The 9,906-nt window shown below is 47.6% G+C and overlaps 51 non-coding genes across 51 annotated transcripts; all 51 read left to right on the top strand.

Moving 5' to 3' along the window:
• Positions 1–5: 5 nt before the first annotated feature.
• LOC148990749 (5S ribosomal RNA) lies at positions 6–124 on the top strand. The gene has a single exon (XR_016157095.1). It is a non-coding gene; the product is annotated as a 5S ribosomal RNA (ribosomal RNA).
• A 63-nt stretch (positions 125–187) lies between these two features.
• On the top strand, positions 188–306 carry LOC148990748 (5S ribosomal RNA). The gene has a single exon (XR_016157094.1). It is a non-coding gene; the product is annotated as a 5S ribosomal RNA (ribosomal RNA).
• Positions 307–479: 173 nt separating this feature from the next.
• Positions 480–598, top strand: LOC148990747 (5S ribosomal RNA). The gene has a single exon (XR_016160835.1). It is a non-coding gene; the product is annotated as a 5S ribosomal RNA (ribosomal RNA).
• Positions 599–661: 63 nt separating this feature from the next.
• LOC148990746 (5S ribosomal RNA) lies at positions 662–780 on the top strand. The gene has a single exon (XR_016157093.1). It is a non-coding gene; the product is annotated as a 5S ribosomal RNA (ribosomal RNA).
• Positions 781–843: 63 nt separating this feature from the next.
• LOC148990745 (5S ribosomal RNA) lies at positions 844–962 on the top strand. The gene has a single exon (XR_016157091.1). It is a non-coding gene; the product is annotated as a 5S ribosomal RNA (ribosomal RNA).
• A 63-nt stretch (positions 963–1,025) lies between these two features.
• Positions 1,026–1,144, top strand: LOC148990744 (5S ribosomal RNA). The gene has a single exon (XR_016157090.1). It is a non-coding gene; the product is annotated as a 5S ribosomal RNA (ribosomal RNA).
• Positions 1,145–1,207: 63 nt separating this feature from the next.
• LOC148990743 (5S ribosomal RNA) lies at positions 1,208–1,326 on the top strand. Its single transcript, XR_016157089.1, has one exon. It is a non-coding gene; the product is annotated as a 5S ribosomal RNA (ribosomal RNA).
• Positions 1,327–1,389: 63 nt separating this feature from the next.
• Positions 1,390–1,508, top strand: LOC148990742 (5S ribosomal RNA). The gene has a single exon (XR_016157088.1). It is a non-coding gene; the product is annotated as a 5S ribosomal RNA (ribosomal RNA).
• Positions 1,509–1,571: 63 nt separating this feature from the next.
• On the top strand, positions 1,572–1,690 carry LOC148990741 (5S ribosomal RNA). The gene has a single exon (XR_016161495.1). It is a non-coding gene; the product is annotated as a 5S ribosomal RNA (ribosomal RNA).
• Positions 1,691–1,753: 63 nt separating this feature from the next.
• LOC148990740 (5S ribosomal RNA) lies at positions 1,754–1,872 on the top strand. The gene has a single exon (XR_016161494.1). It is a non-coding gene; the product is annotated as a 5S ribosomal RNA (ribosomal RNA).
• A 63-nt stretch (positions 1,873–1,935) lies between these two features.
• LOC148990739 (5S ribosomal RNA) lies at positions 1,936–2,054 on the top strand. Its single transcript, XR_016157087.1, has one exon. It is a non-coding gene; the product is annotated as a 5S ribosomal RNA (ribosomal RNA).
• Positions 2,055–2,117: 63 nt separating this feature from the next.
• Positions 2,118–2,236, top strand: LOC148990738 (5S ribosomal RNA). Its single transcript, XR_016157085.1, has one exon. It is a non-coding gene; the product is annotated as a 5S ribosomal RNA (ribosomal RNA).
• Positions 2,237–2,299: 63 nt separating this feature from the next.
• On the top strand, positions 2,300–2,418 carry LOC148990737 (5S ribosomal RNA). Its single transcript, XR_016157084.1, has one exon. It is a non-coding gene; the product is annotated as a 5S ribosomal RNA (ribosomal RNA).
• A 171-nt stretch (positions 2,419–2,589) lies between these two features.
• Positions 2,590–2,708, top strand: LOC148990736 (5S ribosomal RNA). Its single transcript, XR_016160834.1, has one exon. It is a non-coding gene; the product is annotated as a 5S ribosomal RNA (ribosomal RNA).
• A 63-nt stretch (positions 2,709–2,771) lies between these two features.
• Positions 2,772–2,890, top strand: LOC148990735 (5S ribosomal RNA). Its single transcript, XR_016157083.1, has one exon. It is a non-coding gene; the product is annotated as a 5S ribosomal RNA (ribosomal RNA).
• A 63-nt stretch (positions 2,891–2,953) lies between these two features.
• Positions 2,954–3,072, top strand: LOC148990734 (5S ribosomal RNA). The gene has a single exon (XR_016157082.1). It is a non-coding gene; the product is annotated as a 5S ribosomal RNA (ribosomal RNA).
• A 63-nt stretch (positions 3,073–3,135) lies between these two features.
• LOC148990733 (5S ribosomal RNA) lies at positions 3,136–3,254 on the top strand. Its single transcript, XR_016157081.1, has one exon. It is a non-coding gene; the product is annotated as a 5S ribosomal RNA (ribosomal RNA).
• A 63-nt stretch (positions 3,255–3,317) lies between these two features.
• LOC148990732 (5S ribosomal RNA) lies at positions 3,318–3,436 on the top strand. Its single transcript, XR_016157080.1, has one exon. It is a non-coding gene; the product is annotated as a 5S ribosomal RNA (ribosomal RNA).
• A 63-nt stretch (positions 3,437–3,499) lies between these two features.
• On the top strand, positions 3,500–3,618 carry LOC148990731 (5S ribosomal RNA). Its single transcript, XR_016157079.1, has one exon. It is a non-coding gene; the product is annotated as a 5S ribosomal RNA (ribosomal RNA).
• A 63-nt stretch (positions 3,619–3,681) lies between these two features.
• LOC148990730 (5S ribosomal RNA) lies at positions 3,682–3,800 on the top strand. The gene has a single exon (XR_016161493.1). It is a non-coding gene; the product is annotated as a 5S ribosomal RNA (ribosomal RNA).
• A 63-nt stretch (positions 3,801–3,863) lies between these two features.
• LOC148990729 (5S ribosomal RNA) lies at positions 3,864–3,982 on the top strand. Its single transcript, XR_016161491.1, has one exon. It is a non-coding gene; the product is annotated as a 5S ribosomal RNA (ribosomal RNA).
• Positions 3,983–4,045: 63 nt separating this feature from the next.
• LOC148990728 (5S ribosomal RNA) lies at positions 4,046–4,164 on the top strand. The gene has a single exon (XR_016157078.1). It is a non-coding gene; the product is annotated as a 5S ribosomal RNA (ribosomal RNA).
• A 63-nt stretch (positions 4,165–4,227) lies between these two features.
• Positions 4,228–4,346, top strand: LOC148990727 (5S ribosomal RNA). The gene has a single exon (XR_016157077.1). It is a non-coding gene; the product is annotated as a 5S ribosomal RNA (ribosomal RNA).
• Positions 4,347–4,519: 173 nt separating this feature from the next.
• On the top strand, positions 4,520–4,638 carry LOC148990726 (5S ribosomal RNA). Its single transcript, XR_016160833.1, has one exon. It is a non-coding gene; the product is annotated as a 5S ribosomal RNA (ribosomal RNA).
• Positions 4,639–4,701: 63 nt separating this feature from the next.
• LOC148990725 (5S ribosomal RNA) lies at positions 4,702–4,820 on the top strand. Its single transcript, XR_016157076.1, has one exon. It is a non-coding gene; the product is annotated as a 5S ribosomal RNA (ribosomal RNA).
• Positions 4,821–4,883: 63 nt separating this feature from the next.
• Positions 4,884–5,002, top strand: LOC148990724 (5S ribosomal RNA). Its single transcript, XR_016157074.1, has one exon. It is a non-coding gene; the product is annotated as a 5S ribosomal RNA (ribosomal RNA).
• Positions 5,003–5,065: 63 nt separating this feature from the next.
• Positions 5,066–5,184, top strand: LOC148990723 (5S ribosomal RNA). The gene has a single exon (XR_016163166.1). It is a non-coding gene; the product is annotated as a 5S ribosomal RNA (ribosomal RNA).
• A 63-nt stretch (positions 5,185–5,247) lies between these two features.
• Positions 5,248–5,366, top strand: LOC148990722 (5S ribosomal RNA). Its single transcript, XR_016157073.1, has one exon. It is a non-coding gene; the product is annotated as a 5S ribosomal RNA (ribosomal RNA).
• Positions 5,367–5,429: 63 nt separating this feature from the next.
• Positions 5,430–5,548, top strand: LOC148990721 (5S ribosomal RNA). The gene has a single exon (XR_016157072.1). It is a non-coding gene; the product is annotated as a 5S ribosomal RNA (ribosomal RNA).
• A 63-nt stretch (positions 5,549–5,611) lies between these two features.
• On the top strand, positions 5,612–5,730 carry LOC148990720 (5S ribosomal RNA). The gene has a single exon (XR_016157071.1). It is a non-coding gene; the product is annotated as a 5S ribosomal RNA (ribosomal RNA).
• A 63-nt stretch (positions 5,731–5,793) lies between these two features.
• LOC148990719 (5S ribosomal RNA) lies at positions 5,794–5,912 on the top strand. Its single transcript, XR_016161490.1, has one exon. It is a non-coding gene; the product is annotated as a 5S ribosomal RNA (ribosomal RNA).
• A 63-nt stretch (positions 5,913–5,975) lies between these two features.
• LOC148990718 (5S ribosomal RNA) lies at positions 5,976–6,094 on the top strand. Its single transcript, XR_016161489.1, has one exon. It is a non-coding gene; the product is annotated as a 5S ribosomal RNA (ribosomal RNA).
• A 63-nt stretch (positions 6,095–6,157) lies between these two features.
• LOC148990717 (5S ribosomal RNA) lies at positions 6,158–6,276 on the top strand. The gene has a single exon (XR_016157070.1). It is a non-coding gene; the product is annotated as a 5S ribosomal RNA (ribosomal RNA).
• Positions 6,277–6,339: 63 nt separating this feature from the next.
• Positions 6,340–6,458, top strand: LOC148990716 (5S ribosomal RNA). The gene has a single exon (XR_016157069.1). It is a non-coding gene; the product is annotated as a 5S ribosomal RNA (ribosomal RNA).
• A 172-nt stretch (positions 6,459–6,630) lies between these two features.
• Positions 6,631–6,749, top strand: LOC148990715 (5S ribosomal RNA). The gene has a single exon (XR_016160832.1). It is a non-coding gene; the product is annotated as a 5S ribosomal RNA (ribosomal RNA).
• Positions 6,750–6,812: 63 nt separating this feature from the next.
• On the top strand, positions 6,813–6,931 carry LOC148990714 (5S ribosomal RNA). Its single transcript, XR_016157068.1, has one exon. It is a non-coding gene; the product is annotated as a 5S ribosomal RNA (ribosomal RNA).
• Positions 6,932–6,994: 63 nt separating this feature from the next.
• On the top strand, positions 6,995–7,113 carry LOC148990713 (5S ribosomal RNA). The gene has a single exon (XR_016157067.1). It is a non-coding gene; the product is annotated as a 5S ribosomal RNA (ribosomal RNA).
• Positions 7,114–7,176: 63 nt separating this feature from the next.
• Positions 7,177–7,295, top strand: LOC148990712 (5S ribosomal RNA). The gene has a single exon (XR_016157066.1). It is a non-coding gene; the product is annotated as a 5S ribosomal RNA (ribosomal RNA).
• A 63-nt stretch (positions 7,296–7,358) lies between these two features.
• Positions 7,359–7,477, top strand: LOC148990711 (5S ribosomal RNA). The gene has a single exon (XR_016157065.1). It is a non-coding gene; the product is annotated as a 5S ribosomal RNA (ribosomal RNA).
• A 172-nt stretch (positions 7,478–7,649) lies between these two features.
• Positions 7,650–7,768, top strand: LOC148990710 (5S ribosomal RNA). The gene has a single exon (XR_016160831.1). It is a non-coding gene; the product is annotated as a 5S ribosomal RNA (ribosomal RNA).
• Positions 7,769–7,831: 63 nt separating this feature from the next.
• On the top strand, positions 7,832–7,950 carry LOC148990709 (5S ribosomal RNA). Its single transcript, XR_016157063.1, has one exon. It is a non-coding gene; the product is annotated as a 5S ribosomal RNA (ribosomal RNA).
• Positions 7,951–8,013: 63 nt separating this feature from the next.
• Positions 8,014–8,132, top strand: LOC148990708 (5S ribosomal RNA). The gene has a single exon (XR_016157062.1). It is a non-coding gene; the product is annotated as a 5S ribosomal RNA (ribosomal RNA).
• A 63-nt stretch (positions 8,133–8,195) lies between these two features.
• Positions 8,196–8,314, top strand: LOC148990707 (5S ribosomal RNA). The gene has a single exon (XR_016157061.1). It is a non-coding gene; the product is annotated as a 5S ribosomal RNA (ribosomal RNA).
• Positions 8,315–8,377: 63 nt separating this feature from the next.
• Positions 8,378–8,496, top strand: LOC148990706 (5S ribosomal RNA). Its single transcript, XR_016157060.1, has one exon. It is a non-coding gene; the product is annotated as a 5S ribosomal RNA (ribosomal RNA).
• Positions 8,497–8,559: 63 nt separating this feature from the next.
• Positions 8,560–8,678, top strand: LOC148990705 (5S ribosomal RNA). Its single transcript, XR_016157059.1, has one exon. It is a non-coding gene; the product is annotated as a 5S ribosomal RNA (ribosomal RNA).
• A 63-nt stretch (positions 8,679–8,741) lies between these two features.
• LOC148990704 (5S ribosomal RNA) lies at positions 8,742–8,860 on the top strand. The gene has a single exon (XR_016161488.1). It is a non-coding gene; the product is annotated as a 5S ribosomal RNA (ribosomal RNA).
• A 63-nt stretch (positions 8,861–8,923) lies between these two features.
• LOC148990703 (5S ribosomal RNA) lies at positions 8,924–9,042 on the top strand. Its single transcript, XR_016161487.1, has one exon. It is a non-coding gene; the product is annotated as a 5S ribosomal RNA (ribosomal RNA).
• A 63-nt stretch (positions 9,043–9,105) lies between these two features.
• On the top strand, positions 9,106–9,224 carry LOC148990702 (5S ribosomal RNA). The gene has a single exon (XR_016157058.1). It is a non-coding gene; the product is annotated as a 5S ribosomal RNA (ribosomal RNA).
• Positions 9,225–9,287: 63 nt separating this feature from the next.
• LOC148990701 (5S ribosomal RNA) lies at positions 9,288–9,406 on the top strand. The gene has a single exon (XR_016157057.1). It is a non-coding gene; the product is annotated as a 5S ribosomal RNA (ribosomal RNA).
• Positions 9,407–9,579: 173 nt separating this feature from the next.
• Positions 9,580–9,698, top strand: LOC148990700 (5S ribosomal RNA). The gene has a single exon (XR_016160830.1). It is a non-coding gene; the product is annotated as a 5S ribosomal RNA (ribosomal RNA).
• Positions 9,699–9,761: 63 nt separating this feature from the next.
• On the top strand, positions 9,762–9,880 carry LOC148990699 (5S ribosomal RNA). Its single transcript, XR_016163416.1, has one exon. It is a non-coding gene; the product is annotated as a 5S ribosomal RNA (ribosomal RNA).
• The last annotated feature ends 26 nt before the right edge of the window (positions 9,881–9,906 follow it).

The raw sequence follows: 9,906 nt of genomic DNA, 5'->3' as shown, positions 1-9,906 counted from the left end.
ATTTCGCTTACGGCCATACCACCTTGAGAACGCCCGAACTCGTCTGATCTCGGAAGCTAAGCAGGGTCGGGCCTGGTTAGTACTTGGATGGGAGACCGCCTGGGAATACCAGGTGCTGTAAGCTTTATATAGTTTACTACCCTAATGTTCTAACCATTCAAATAGCCCAATTTTGGCAGCAGATTTCGCTTACGGCCATACCACCTTGAGAACGCCCGAACTCGTCTGATCTCGGAAGCTAAGCAGGGTCGGGCCTGGTTAGTACTTGGATGGGAGACCGCCTGGGAATACCAGGTGCTGTAAGCTTTATTGTTTAAAAAAAAAAAAAAAAAAAAAAGAGTCAATGAAATGGTTCAAAAATCCTAAATTGTCTTTTTTCCCCTCGAAATGCCTGAAATATTCTCTGAGTTTCTTCAGAAAGCCTGAAAGAGTCTCTTTTTTTTTCTTCTTCAAATAGCCCAATTTTGGCAGCGGATTTCGCTTACGGCCATACCACCTTGAGAACGCCCGAACTCGTCTGATCTCGGAAGCTAAGCAGGGTCGGGCCTGGTTAGTACTTGAATGGGAGACCGCCTGGGAATACCAGGTGCTGTAAGCTTTATATAGTTTACTACCCTAATGTTCTAACCATTCAAATAGCCCAATTTTGGCAGCAGATTTCGCTTACGGCCATACCACCTTGAGAACGCCCGAACTCGTCTGATCTCGGAAGCTAAGCAGGGTCGGGCCTGGTTAGTACTTGGATGGGAGACCGCCTGGGAATACCAGGTGCTGTAAGCTTTATATAGTTTACTACCCTAATGTTCTAACCATTCAAATAGCCCAATTTTGGCAGCAGATTTCGCTTACGGCCATACCACCTTGAGAACGCCCGAACTCGTCTGATCTCGGAAGCTAAGCAGGGTCGGGCCTGGTTAGTACTTGGATGGGAGACCGCCTGGGAATACCAGGTGCTGTAAGCTTTATATAGTTTACTACCCTAATGTTCTAACCATTCAAATAGCCCAATTTTGGCAGCAGATTTCGCTTACGGCCATACCACCTTGAGAACGCCCGAACTCGTCTGATCTCGGAAGCTAAGCAGGGTCGGGCCTGGTTAGTACTTGGATGGGAGACCGCCTGGGAATACCAGGTGCTGTAAGCTTTATATAGTTTACTACCCTAATGTTCTAACCATTCAAATAGCCCAATTTTGGCAGCAGATTTCGCTTACGGCCATACCACCTTGAGAACGCCCGAACTCGTCTGATCTCGGAAGCTAAGCAGGGTCGGGCCTGGTTAGTACTTGGATGGGAGACCGCCTGGGAATACCAGGTGCTGTAAGCTTTATATAGTTTACTACCCTAATGTTCTAACCATTCAAATAGCCCAATTTTGGCAGCAGATTTCGCTTACGGCCATACCACCTTGAGAACGCCCGAACTCGTCTGATCTCGGAAGCTAAGCAGGGTCGGGCCTGGTTAGTACTTGGATGGGAGACCGCCTGGGAATACCAGGTGCTGTAAGCTTTATATAGTTTACTACCCTAATGTTCTAACCATTCAAATAGCCCAATTTTGGCAGCAGATTTCGCTTACGGCCATACCACCTTGAGGACGCCCGAACTCGTCTGATCTCGGAAGCTAAGCAGGGTCGGGCCTGGTTAGTACTTGGATGGGAGACCGCCTGGGAATACCAGGTGCTGTAAGCTTTATATAGTTTACTACCCTAATGTTCTAACCATTCAAATAGCCCAATTTTGGCAGCAGATTTCGCTTACGGCCATACCACCTTGAGGACGCCCGAACTCGTCTGATCTCGGAAGCTAAGCAGGGTCGGGCCTGGTTAGTACTTGGATGGGAGACCGCCTGGGAATACCAGGTGCTGTAAGCTTTATATAGTTTACTACCCTAATGTTCTAACCATTCAAATAGCCCAATTTTGGCAGCAGATTTCGCTTACGGCCATACCACCTTGAGAACGCCCGAACTCGTCTGATCTCGGAAGCTAAGCAGGGTCGGGCCTGGTTAGTACTTGGATGGGAGACCGCCTGGGAATACCAGGTGCTGTAAGCTTTATATAGTTTACTACCCTAATGTTCTAACCATTCAAATAGCCCAATTTTGGCAGCAGATTTCGCTTACGGCCATACCACCTTGAGAACGCCCGAACTCGTCTGATCTCGGAAGCTAAGCAGGGTCGGGCCTGGTTAGTACTTGGATGGGAGACCGCCTGGGAATACCAGGTGCTGTAAGCTTTATATAGTTTACTACCCTAATGTTCTAACCATTCAAATAGCCCAATTTTGGCAGCAGATTTCGCTTACGGCCATACCACCTTGAGAACGCCCGAACTCGTCTGATCTCGGAAGCTAAGCAGGGTCGGGCCTGGTTAGTACTTGGATGGGAGACCGCCTGGGAATACCAGGTGCTGTAAGCTTTATTGTTTAAAAAAAAAAAAAAAAAAAAGAGTCAATGAAATGGTTCAAAAATCCTAAATTGTCTTTTTTCCCCTCGAAATGCCTGAAATATTCTCTGAGTTTCTTCAGAAAGCCTGAAAGAGTCTCTTTTTTTTTCTTCTTCAAATAGCCCAATTTTGGCAGCGGATTTCGCTTACGGCCATACCACCTTGAGAACGCCCGAACTCGTCTGATCTCGGAAGCTAAGCAGGGTCGGGCCTGGTTAGTACTTGAATGGGAGACCGCCTGGGAATACCAGGTGCTGTAAGCTTTATATAGTTTACTACCCTAATGTTCTAACCATTCAAATAGCCCAATTTTGGCAGCAGATTTCGCTTACGGCCATACCACCTTGAGAACGCCCGAACTCGTCTGATCTCGGAAGCTAAGCAGGGTCGGGCCTGGTTAGTACTTGGATGGGAGACCGCCTGGGAATACCAGGTGCTGTAAGCTTTATATAGTTTACTACCCTAATGTTCTAACCATTCAAATAGCCCAATTTTGGCAGCAGATTTCGCTTACGGCCATACCACCTTGAGAACGCCCGAACTCGTCTGATCTCGGAAGCTAAGCAGGGTCGGGCCTGGTTAGTACTTGGATGGGAGACCGCCTGGGAATACCAGGTGCTGTAAGCTTTATATAGTTTACTACCCTAATGTTCTAACCATTCAAATAGCCCAATTTTGGCAGCAGATTTCGCTTACGGCCATACCACCTTGAGAACGCCCGAACTCGTCTGATCTCGGAAGCTAAGCAGGGTCGGGCCTGGTTAGTACTTGGATGGGAGACCGCCTGGGAATACCAGGTGCTGTAAGCTTTATATAGTTTACTACCCTAATGTTCTAACCATTCAAATAGCCCAATTTTGGCAGCAGATTTCGCTTACGGCCATACCACCTTGAGAACGCCCGAACTCGTCTGATCTCGGAAGCTAAGCAGGGTCGGGCCTGGTTAGTACTTGGATGGGAGACCGCCTGGGAATACCAGGTGCTGTAAGCTTTATATAGTTTACTACCCTAATGTTCTAACCATTCAAATAGCCCAATTTTGGCAGCAGATTTCGCTTACGGCCATACCACCTTGAGAACGCCCGAACTCGTCTGATCTCGGAAGCTAAGCAGGGTCGGGCCTGGTTAGTACTTGGATGGGAGACCGCCTGGGAATACCAGGTGCTGTAAGCTTTATATAGTTTACTACCCTAATGTTCTAACCATTCAAATAGCCCAATTTTGGCAGCAGATTTCGCTTACGGCCATACCACCTTGAGGACGCCCGAACTCGTCTGATCTCGGAAGCTAAGCAGGGTCGGGCCTGGTTAGTACTTGGATGGGAGACCGCCTGGGAATACCAGGTGCTGTAAGCTTTATATAGTTTACTACCCTAATGTTCTAACCATTCAAATAGCCCAATTTTGGCAGCAGATTTCGCTTACGGCCATACCACCTTGAGGACGCCCGAACTCGTCTGATCTCGGAAGCTAAGCAGGGTCGGGCCTGGTTAGTACTTGGATGGGAGACCGCCTGGGAATACCAGGTGCTGTAAGCTTTATATAGTTTACTACCCTAATGTTCTAACCATTCAAATAGCCCAATTTTGGCAGCAGATTTCGCTTACGGCCATACCACCTTGAGAACGCCCGAACTCGTCTGATCTCGGAAGCTAAGCAGGGTCGGGCCTGGTTAGTACTTGGATGGGAGACCGCCTGGGAATACCAGGTGCTGTAAGCTTTATATAGTTTACTACCCTAATGTTCTAACCATTCAAATAGCCCAATTTTGGCAGCAGATTTCGCTTACGGCCATACCACCTTGAGAACGCCCGAACTCGTCTGATCTCGGAAGCTAAGCAGGGTCGGGCCTGGTTAGTACTTGGATGGGAGACCGCCTGGGAATACCAGGTGCTGTAAGCTTTATTGTTTAAAAAAAAAAAAAAAAAAAAAAGAGTCAATGAAATGGTTCAAAAATCCTAAATTGTCTTTTTTCCCCTCGAAATGCCTGAAATATTCTCTGAGTTTCTTCAGAAAGCCTGAAAGAGTCTCTTTTTTTTTCTTCTTCAAATAGCCCAATTTTGGCAGCGGATTTCGCTTACGGCCATACCACCTTGAGAACGCCCGAACTCGTCTGATCTCGGAAGCTAAGCAGGGTCGGGCCTGGTTAGTACTTGAATGGGAGACCGCCTGGGAATACCAGGTGCTGTAAGCTTTATATAGTTTACTACCCTAATGTTCTAACCATTCAAATAGCCCAATTTTGGCAGCAGATTTCGCTTACGGCCATACCACCTTGAGAACGCCCGAACTCGTCTGATCTCGGAAGCTAAGCAGGGTCGGGCCTGGTTAGTACTTGGATGGGAGACCGCCTGGGAATACCAGGTGCTGTAAGCTTTATATAGTTTACTACCCTAATGTTCTAACCATTCAAATAGCCCAATTTTGGCAGCAGATTTCGCTTACGGCCATACCACCTTGAGAACGCCCGAACTCGTCTGATCTCGGAAGCTAAGCAGGGTCGGGCCTGGTTAGTACTTGGATGGGAGACCGCCTGGGAATACCAGGTGCTGTAAGCTTTATATAGTTTACTACCCTAATGTTCTAACCATTCAAATAGCCCAATTTTGGCAGCAGATTTCGCTTACGGCCATACCACCTTGAGAACGCCCGAACTCGTCTGATCTCGGAAGCTAAGCAGGGTCGGGCCTGGTTACTACTTGGATGGGAGACCGCCTGGGAATACCAGGTGCTGTAAGCTTTATATAGTTTACTACCCTAATGTTCTAACCATTCAAATAGCCCAATTTTGGCAGCAGATTTCGCTTACGGCCATACCACCTTGAGAACGCCCGAACTCGTCTGATCTCGGAAGCTAAGCAGGGTCGGGCCTGGTTAGTACTTGGATGGGAGACCGCCTGGGAATACCAGGTGCTGTAAGCTTTATATAGTTTACTACCCTAATGTTCTAACCATTCAAATAGCCCAATTTTGGCAGCAGATTTCGCTTACGGCCATACCACCTTGAGAACGCCCGAACTCGTCTGATCTCGGAAGCTAAGCAGGGTCGGGCCTGGTTAGTACTTGGATGGGAGACCGCCTGGGAATACCAGGTGCTGTAAGCTTTATATAGTTTACTACCCTAATGTTCTAACCATTCAAATAGCCCAATTTTGGCAGCAGATTTCGCTTACGGCCATACCACCTTGAGAACGCCCGAACTCGTCTGATCTCGGAAGCTAAGCAGGGTCGGGCCTGGTTAGTACTTGGATGGGAGACCGCCTGGGAATACCAGGTGCTGTAAGCTTTATATAGTTTACTACCCTAATGTTCTAACCATTCAAATAGCCCAATTTTGGCAGCAGATTTCGCTTACGGCCATACCACCTTGAGGACGCCCGAACTCGTCTGATCTCGGAAGCTAAGCAGGGTCGGGCCTGGTTAGTACTTGGATGGGAGACCGCCTGGGAATACCAGGTGCTGTAAGCTTTATATAGTTTACTACCCTAATGTTCTAACCATTCAAATAGCCCAATTTTGGCAGCAGATTTCGCTTACGGCCATACCACCTTGAGGACGCCCGAACTCGTCTGATCTCGGAAGCTAAGCAGGGTCGGGCCTGGTTAGTACTTGGATGGGAGACCGCCTGGGAATACCAGGTGCTGTAAGCTTTATATAGTTTACTACCCTAATGTTCTAACCATTCAAATAGCCCAATTTTGGCAGCAGATTTCGCTTACGGCCATACCACCTTGAGAACGCCCGAACTCGTCTGATCTCGGAAGCTAAGCAGGGTCGGGCCTGGTTAGTACTTGGATGGGAGACCGCCTGGGAATACCAGGTGCTGTAAGCTTTATATAGTTTACTACCCTAATGTTCTAACCATTCAAATAGCCCAATTTTGGCAGCAGATTTCGCTTACGGCCATACCACCTTGAGAACGCCCGAACTCGTCTGATCTCGGAAGCTAAGCAGGGTCGGGCCTGGTTAGTACTTGGATGGGAGACCGCCTGGGAATACCAGGTGCTGTAAGCTTTATTGTTTAAAAAAAAAAAAAAAAAAAAAGAGTCAATGAAATGGTTCAAAAATCCTAAATTGTCTTTTTTCCCCTCGAAATGCCTGAAATATTCTCTGAGTTTCTTCAGAAAGCCTGAAAGAGTCTCTTTTTTTTTCTTCTTCAAATAGCCCAATTTTGGCAGCGGATTTCGCTTACGGCCATACCACCTTGAGAACGCCCGAACTCGTCTGATCTCGGAAGCTAAGCAGGGTCGGGCCTGGTTAGTACTTGAATGGGAGACCGCCTGGGAATACCAGGTGCTGTAAGCTTTATATAGTTTACTACCCTAATGTTCTAACCATTCAAATAGCCCAATTTTGGCAGCAGATTTCGCTTACGGCCATACCACCTTGAGAACGCCCGAACTCGTCTGATCTCGGAAGCTAAGCAGGGTCGGGCCTGGTTAGTACTTGGATGGGAGACCGCCTGGGAATACCAGGTGCTGTAAGCTTTATATAGTTTACTACCCTAATGTTCTAACCATTCAAATAGCCCAATTTTGGCAGCAGATTTCGCTTACGGCCATACCACCTTGAGAACGCCCGAACTCGTCTGATCTCGGAAGCTAAGCAGGGTCGGGCCTGGTTAGTACTTGGATGGGAGACCGCCTGGGAATACCAGGTGCTGTAAGCTTTATATAGTTTACTACCCTAATGTTCTAACCATTCAAATAGCCCAATTTTGGCAGCAGATTTCGCTTACGGCCATACCACCTTGAGAACGCCCGAACTCGTCTGATCTCGGAAGCTAAGCAGGGTCGGGCCTGGTTAGTACTTGGATGGGAGACCGCCTGGGAATACCAGGTGCTGTAAGCTTTATATAGTTTACTACCCTAATGTTCTAACCATTCAAATAGCCCAATTTTGGCAGCAGATTTCGCTTACGGCCATACCACCTTGAGAACGCCCGAACTCGTCTGATCTCGGAAGCTAAGCAGGGTCGGGCCTGGTTAGTACTTGGATGGGAGACCGCCTGGGAATACCAGGTGCTGTAAGCTTTATTGTTTAAAAAAAAAAAAAAAAAAAAAGAGTCAATGAAATGGTTCAAAAATCCTAAATTGTCTTTTTTCCCCTCGAAATGCCTGAAATATTCTCTGAGTTTCTTCAGAAAGCCTGAAAGAGTCTCTTTTTTTTTCTTCTTCAAATAGCCCAATTTTGGCAGCGGATTTCGCTTACGGCCATACCACCTTGAGAACGCCCGAACTCGTCTGATCTCGGAAGCTAAGCAGGGTCGGGCCTGGTTAGTACTTGAATGGGAGACCGCCTGGGAATACCAGGTGCTGTAAGCTTTATATAGTTTACTACCCTAATGTTCTAACCATTCAAATAGCCCAATTTTGGCAGCAGATTTCGCTTACGGCCATACCACCTTGAGAACGCCCGAACTCGTCTGATCTCGGAAGCTAAGCAGGGTCGGGCCTGGTTAGTACTTGGATGGGAGACCGCCTGGGAATACCAGGTGCTGTAAGCTTTATATAGTTTACTACCCTAATGTTCTAACCATTCAAATAGCCCAATTTTGGCAGCAGATTTCGCTTACGGCCATACCACCTTGAGAACGCCCGAACTCGTCTGATCTCGGAAGCTAAGCAGGGTCGGGCCTGGTTAGTACTTGGATGGGAGACCGCCTGGGAATACCAGGTGCTGTAAGCTTTATATAGTTTACTACCCTAATGTTCTAACCATTCAAATAGCCCAATTTTGGCAGCAGATTTCGCTTACGGCCATACCACCTTGAGAACGCCCGAACTCGTCTGATCTCGGAAGCTAAGCAGGGTCGGGCCTGGTTAGTACTTGGATGGGAGACCGCCTGGGAATACCAGGTGCTGTAAGCTTTATATAGTTTACTACCCTAATGTTCTAACCATTCAAATAGCCCAATTTTGGCAGCAGATTTCGCTTACGGCCATACCACCTTGAGAACGCCCGAACTCGTCTGATCTCGGAAGCTAAGCAGGGTCGGGCCTGGTTAGTACTTGGATGGGAGACCGCCTGGGAATACCAGGTGCTGTAAGCTTTATATAGTTTACTACCCTAATGTTCTAACCATTCAAATAGCCCAATTTTGGCAGCAGATTTCGCTTACGGCCATACCACCTTGAGAACGCCCGAACTCGTCTGATCTCGGAAGCTAAGCAGGGTCGGGCCTGGTTAGTACTTGGATGGGAGACCGCCTGGGAATACCAGGTGCTGTAAGCTTTATATAGTTTACTACCCTAATGTTCTAACCATTCAAATAGCCCAATTTTGGCAGCAGATTTCGCTTACGGCCATACCACCTTGAGGACGCCCGAACTCGTCTGATCTCGGAAGCTAAGCAGGGTCGGGCCTGGTTAGTACTTGGATGGGAGACCGCCTGGGAATACCAGGTGCTGTAAGCTTTATATAGTTTACTACCCTAATGTTCTAACCATTCAAATAGCCCAATTTTGGCAGCAGATTTCGCTTACGGCCATACCACCTTGAGGACGCCCGAACTCGTCTGATCTCGGAAGCTAAGCAGGGTCGGGCCTGGTTAGTACTTGGATGGGAGACCGCCTGGGAATACCAGGTGCTGTAAGCTTTATATAGTTTACTACCCTAATGTTCTAACCATTCAAATAGCCCAATTTTGGCAGCAGATTTCGCTTACGGCCATACCACCTTGAGAACGCCCGAACTCGTCTGATCTCGGAAGCTAAGCAGGGTCGGGCCTGGTTAGTACTTGGATGGGAGACCGCCTGGGAATACCAGGTGCTGTAAGCTTTATATAGTTTACTACCCTAATGTTCTAACCATTCAAATAGCCCAATTTTGGCAGCAGATTTCGCTTACGGCCATACCACCTTGAGAACGCCCGAACTCGTCTGATCTCGGAAGCTAAGCAGGGTCGGGCCTGGTTAGTACTTGGATGGGAGACCGCCTGGGAATACCAGGTGCTGTAAGCTTTATTGTTTAAAAAAAAAAAAAAAAAAAAAAGAGTCAATGAAATGGTTCAAAAATCCTAAATTGTCTTTTTTCCCCTCGAAATGCCTGAAATATTCTCTGAGTTTCTTCAGAAAGCCTGAAAGAGTCTCTTTTTTTTTCTTCTTCAAATAGCCCAATTTTGGCAGCGGATTTCGCTTACGGCCATACCACCTTGAGAACGCCCGAACTCGTCTGATCTCGGAAGCTAAGCAGGGTCGGGCCTGGTTAGTACTTGAATGGGAGACCGCCTGGGAATACCAGGTGCTGTAAGCTTTATATAGTTTACTACCCTAATGTTCTAACCATTCAAATAGCCCAATTTTGGCAACAGATTTCGCTTACGGCCATACCACCTTGAGAACGCCCGAACTCGTCTGATCTCGAAAGCTAAGCAGGGTCGGGCCTGGTTAGTACTTGGATGGGAGACCGCCTGGGAATGCCAGGTGCTGTAAGCTTTATATAGTTTACTACCCTAATGTTC

This window comes from Pimephales promelas, chromosome 3 (genome assembly GCF_988280905.1).
Source record: "Pimephales promelas chromosome 3, fPimPro1.hap1.1, whole genome shotgun sequence".
NCBI classification, from domain to species: Eukaryota; Metazoa; Chordata; class Actinopteri; order Cypriniformes; family Leuciscidae; genus Pimephales; species Pimephales promelas.
The sequence above is the reverse complement of the archived record's forward strand: the minus strand, read 5'-3'. Positions and strand labels throughout refer to the sequence as shown.